We start from the raw sequence: 6,172 nt of genomic DNA, 5'->3' as shown, positions 1-6,172 counted from the left end.
TAACAAAATCCAATACCCTCCTATGATTAAAAACTATCAGCAATATAAGCAATTGAAAGAAATGTCCTCAAAAAAAGAAATCTACAAAAAACTCACAGCTATGCAACGGGGAAATAACGAATTACTTCTCTTTAAAGTGAAGAACAACAAAATAATATCTATCCTCAACATTTCTATTCAACATCGAGGTGGAAGATCTAGCCAGGGCAAGTGAGCAAGAAAAAGAAATAAAAAACATCCATTTTTCTTGTTCCAGAACAAGACAGCATAGAATCACACTTTCTCCCCTCCAAATACTACTAGATGCCCTGGAAATTATAACAGGCAAGGCTAAAAGGACTCTGAATGCTGGAAAGAACGAGGTAGACTGGCTAGGAACCACATGACTTGAGAAGTGACACCATGGAGATGTCCCTAGGTTTTATTTTTATTTATCATTTACTTCTGGACTGGACACTGGAGAAACCTACCCAGAACCGTACATAGGCATAAACATAAATTCTGAGAAAAGCCTTAACTCTGCCCAAAGGATCAGGAAATAAGAAGTCTAACAAAGACCAAGTGGGAAGCCTCCATCCTCATTCTATAACCAGGGCACTGGTAAGCTGGCCAAGCCACCAACAGCAGTAGCAAAGTCCTGGGCCATACAGTCACATCTACACCACCAGAGTACTGGTGGGGAGCTCAATCCTTTAAGAAGATATTGCAATCCTAAATGTATATACCTCAAAAAACAGAGCTTCAAAATATATAAAGCGAAAACTGAAAGCTCAAAGAAAACAGACGAATCCATGATTATAGTTGGGAAATTTAACACCCACTCAGAAATTGATAGAATTACTTGACAGAAAATCAGTAAGAATATAGGGAAACTGAGGACGACAGCAAGTGGGAGAAGCAGGGTCTAGTAGAGGGAGCACTATGTCTGTGGAAGTCTCCGGGGCAGCCTCTGTGGAGAAGCAGAAGGAAATGGAAGATACAGTGAATAGTCCAGAGAAAACTGAAGAAGCAAAATTAAAAGCAAGATATCCTCATCTGGGACAAATGCCTGCAGGTTCAGATTTCTTAAGGAAACGATTGCAGAAAGGGCAAAAATATTTTGATTCTGGGGATTACAACATGGCTAAAGCAAAGATGAAGAACAAGCAACTTCCTACTGCAGCTCTGGAGAAGACAGAGGTCACTGGTGACCACATTCCCACTCCAGAGGACCTTCCTCAAGGGAAACCATCCCTTGCTGCTAGCAAGCTGGCTGACTGAAAGAACTTAACTGCATGAATCTGCTAATTCCCATTACTGCATGAATCTGCTAATTCCCATTTCTCCTTAATATATTACTTATCTACTTTTTGTTTCCTTTCATTCACTCAGTCATTTGAGACTGACAGCTTTGCAGGTAGCAGTAGTGTGTGCTGCTATTGTGGAATATACATGTGTAGAGTTTTTGATTAGTTTAACAGTGCACTGGAGAAGAGGACGTGTTAGAGCAACATAAGTAAGTAATCTACTTGAAAATAATTGCATATATTACCTAACTCCTAGTGTAGTACTGGTTCTAACAAGTAACAAGCAAGTTTTAAATTTTTAATGTTTTGGCTTTCATTACTTCATCTTAATTATAGCTTTGTATGTTACTCTTATTTAATATAATCTCTATCATATTGATTTCTTCTATATTTTGGATTCTGTAAAACAGAAGTTTAAGATCACAAGTTAGAAGAAAAGTCACATATTTAAAACACAACTAGATGGGGCTCCAAAAGATTTCTATCTCTGTGCTTGAACTTGAATGGCCTTAAACCTGTTTCAGCTTTAACAGTAGAATTTTACTTGGGCAATATGTGCCCATTCTGGTGTAACTTATGTGACTCTAGTGCTTAACAGCTGCCGTTGAAGCTAATATTCTTATTCAGTTCTGTAAAGTTAAAATACCTTTTGTTGTTGAAGATGTGAATAAACTATGCATGTGCATTGACTGTTGAATTCACTTTTGTGTCACTTTTGTAAATACAATAGTTTTGCACCAAAAATTTTAAAAAAGAATATAGGGAAATTGAAAAACATCATCAATAGAATCTAATTGATGTTTATAGAACCTGCCATTCAACAGTAGCAGGGTGTGAAACACATATTTCTCAAATGTTCATGAAATATTCACCAAGACTGACCATATTTTGAGTCATAAAACAAACCTGAACAAATTTAAAAGACATGAAATCATACAGAATAAATTATCTGACTATAATGGAATCAAACTAGAAATAAATAATAGAAAAACATACACAAAAATTTTCAAACACTTGAAAATTAAACAACATACCTCTTAATAGTCCAAAGACCAAAGACAAAATTTCAAAGAAAATAAAAAAGTATATAGAGGCAAGGCATGTTAGCTCACTCCTGTAATTCCAGCATCCGTGGAGGTCGAAGCAGGAGGATTAATTGAACCCAGGAGTTCAAGACCAGCCTAGGCAACAAAGTGAGACCTCGTCTCTACAAAAAATCAAAAAATTAGCCGGAAGTGGTGGTATGGGCCTGTGGTCCCAGCTACACGTGAGGCTGAGGCGGAAGGATCACTTGAGCTCAGGAGGTTAAGGCTGCAGTGAGCCAAGGCCACACCACTGCACTCCAGCCTGGGTGGCACAGCAAGACCCTGTCTCAAAAAATAAACACAAAAATAAAAATTTTAAAAGTACATAGAACTGAGTGAAAATGAAAACACAATATATCAAAATTTCTGAGATGCATGTAAAGCAATGCTGAGAGAAAAATTTAGCACACTAAGTGCGTGGATTAGAAAAAGATCTCAAATTAATAATTTCAGTTTTTACTTCAAGAAACTAGGCAATGAAGAGAAAAATAAGCCCAAATCAAGCAGAAGGAAGGGAATACTAAAGATTAGGCCAGAAATCCATGGAATTGAAAACAGAAAAACGTAGAAAATTAGTGAAACAAAAAGCTGGCTCTCCTGAAAAAAAAAAAAAAAAAAAAATCATTGAGATTGATAAACTTCTAGCAATATTTTAAAAACTCTAGCCTGAGAATTGGAATTTTTAAAAAATTCCCTAAGGGATTCTAATGTGCATCCAAAGTTGAGACCTACTGGTAAGGTCTTCAGGCCTGTTGACTTGCTCCTTGGCCTGATAAGAGAAGAGATTTGCATACATAAAAAAACATTGTGTATATCCAACGGTTTCACCATTAAGAAAATACTGAGCCTGGTCGGGTGCGGTGGCTTATGCCCGTAATCCCAGCACTTTGGGAGGCCGAGGAGTGGGGATCACTTGAGGTCAGGAGTTCAAGACCATCCTGGCCAACATGGTGAAACCCCGTCCCTACTAAAAATACAAAAAATTAGCTGGACGTGGTGGGCCTGTAGTCCCAGCTACTCGGGAGGCTGAGGCAGAAGAATTGCTTGAACCCAGGAGGCGGAGGTTGCAGTGAGCTGAGATCACACCACTGCACTGCAGCCTGGCGATAGAGCGAGACTCCATCTCAAAAAAAAAAAAAAGAAAAAAAGAAAAAGAAAATACTGAGCCCTCCCCATAGACATGATATCAATTAAATTCCATATTGTATGGTAACACAGTTTATTTCTCTCTGGCCTGCATTTTTTTATTGTAAAATGGGGATGATAATACTCATCTTGAATGACTATTGCGAAGATTGAATAAGTGATATGTACAAAATGTCCAGCGCAGTGCCTAACAGGTAAATGTTTTTGGCTGCGTAGTAGTGGAAACCCCAACACAATGGACAATTGTTGTCTCACAGAAGAGCAGCCCTGAAGGTTAACCTCAAAGATGCAGGATCTTCCCAGCTTTGGGCCCTCCATCCTCAGCAGGTCAAGACTTAACTTTTGGGTTTGCAAAACGTCATCAAAAGCAGCCAGGACAATATTGGCCTGAAGAACAAATCTTTCCTCCCTTGTGCTGCCTGCAACAAAATCCTGCCCCAAACTACCCAGCTGTCTGTCTCATTGGCTAGAATGGAATCCACCTTATTTTTATATCATTCCCTAGGAAGGGGGATTATGTCACCATAAATAGCTTAGAAGAGAGGGAGACTTTTAAAAAACTATGATAGTCTCAGAAATTGGGAGTGAATTGTTTGGGGGTTGGGACCTGGCCATGGGTGAATTTGAAAGCTCTGAGGAGATTTTAATGAGCATCCATGGCTGAGAACCACTGGCTTTCATGCCTGTTAATACCATCATGGCTCAGCTGGTGAGAGACTGCAGTGAACTGCCTGCACTAGCCGCCACAGTGGCTTCATGTTAGAGCCTCCCACCCTGGAAGAGTGGAGACTGACTTAGAGCTTTGCTACTCAAAGTGAGGTTCATGGACCAGCAACATCAGCATCAACACAGAGCTTGTTTGAAATGCAGAATCTCGGCCAGGCGTGGTGGCTCACACCTGTGATTCCAGCACTTTGGGAAGCTGAGGAGGTGAACCACTTGAGCCCAGGAGTTTGAAACCAGCCTGGGCAACATAGTGAGACCTCTTTACAAAAAATTAAAAAATTAGCCGAGTGTGGTGGCATGCACCTGGTCTCAGCCACTTGGGAGGCTGAGGTGGAAGGATCTCTTGGGCCTGGGAGATCAAGGCTACAGTGAACTATGATTGCACCAGTACACACCAGCCTGGGCGACAGGGTGAGAATCTGTCTCAAAGCAGCAACAACAGAAATCCAGATTCTTGATCCCCAACACAGATCTACTGAAATCAGAGTCTGAATTTTCACAAAATCTTCAAATGATTCTTACGGCCATTTAAAGATGAGAAGCACTGGTATAAAAGACACTTCTGCAGAATTTTGGTGTTGCATCTCGCTTGTCCGAACCTTGCAATTGCAACACAAATCATTTCTAAATCTTACCTCCCATAACTCCCTGGGTTCACCTAACCACGACTCCTAATGCCTCACTGCCTGGGGGCAGTCCGTCTGACCTCTCTTAGCCTGTGTGCCTCTATCTCACTTTGAGAGGTAGACATAACCAATCCTTCTAGGCATCTGACATGAAACTCCACCAGGGGGTGGATGTCATGTGGTTATTGTCTCAATAAGCATGTGACACTACCTACCACAGGTCAAAATACCTATGAGATGCTTTGAAGAGTCAGAACTGAAGAACACATTGTACTTGTCAGGGTTCTCTAGAGGGACAGAACTAATAGGATATATCTATACAAACATATACATATACATATATATAACAAGTATATTAAGGAATATTGACTCACACGATCACAAGATGAAGTCCCACATTAGAGGCCATCTGTAAGCTAAGGAGTGAGGAAGCCAGTCCAAGTCCAAAAACCTCAAAAGTAGGGAAGCCGACAATGCAGCCTTCAGTCTGTGGCCAAAGGCCTGAGAGCGCCTGCAAACCACCGGTGTAAGTTCAAGAGGCTAAAACCTGAAGAACTTGGAGTCTGATGTTTGAGGCAGAAAGCTCCAGCATAGGAGAAAGATGAAGGCCGGATGACTCAGCAAGTCTAGTCCTTCCAACTTCTGCCTTCTTTATTCTGCCAGTGCTGGCAGCTATTAGATGGTACCCACCTAGATTCGGGGTGGGTCTGTCTCTCCTAGTCCACTGACTCAAATGTTAATGTTTAAGAGATGGGAAGTCCTGGGTATCAGATCGTATTAGTCCATTTTCACACTGCTATAAAGATACTATCCAAGACTGGGTAATTTATAATGAAAGAGGTTTAATTGACTCACAGAAAGAGGTTTAATTGGCTCACAGATCCACATGACTGTGGAGGCCTCAGGAAACTTACAATCAAGGCAGAAGAGGAGGACCTTCTTCACATGGTGGCAAGAGACAAAGAGTGAGAAGCGAAGGGGGAAGAGCCCCTTAAAAACCATCAAATCTTGGCCGGGCGTGATGGCTTATGTCTGTAATCCCAGCACTTTGGGAGGCCAAGATGGGCGGATCATGAGGTCAGGAGATCAAGATCATCCTGGCTAACATGGTGAAACCCCGTCTCTACTAAAAATACAAAAAAATTAGCAGGCATGGTGGCAGGTGCCTGTAGTCCCAGCTACTCGGGAGGCTGAGGCAGGAGAATGGCGTGAACCCAGGAGGCAGTGCTTGCAGTTAGACGAGATTGCACCACTGCACTCCAGCCTGGGCAACAGAGTGAGACTTGGTCTTAAAAAAAAAAAA

The 6,172-nt window shown here is 41.3% G+C and overlaps 1 pseudogene; it reads left to right on the top strand.

Annotated features, from left to right (window-relative positions):
• Positions 1-884: 884 nt before the first annotated feature.
• Positions 885-1,260, top strand: LOC112605366 (annotated as a pseudogene).
• Positions 1,261-6,172: the final 4,912 nt, after the last annotated feature.

This window comes from Theropithecus gelada, chromosome 13 (assembly GCF_003255815.1).
Source record: "Theropithecus gelada isolate Dixy chromosome 13, Tgel_1.0, whole genome shotgun sequence".
Lineage (NCBI taxonomy): Eukaryota > Metazoa > Chordata > Mammalia > Primates > Cercopithecidae > Theropithecus > Theropithecus gelada.
The sequence above is the reverse complement of the archived record's forward strand: the minus strand, read 5'-3'. Positions and strand labels throughout refer to the sequence as shown.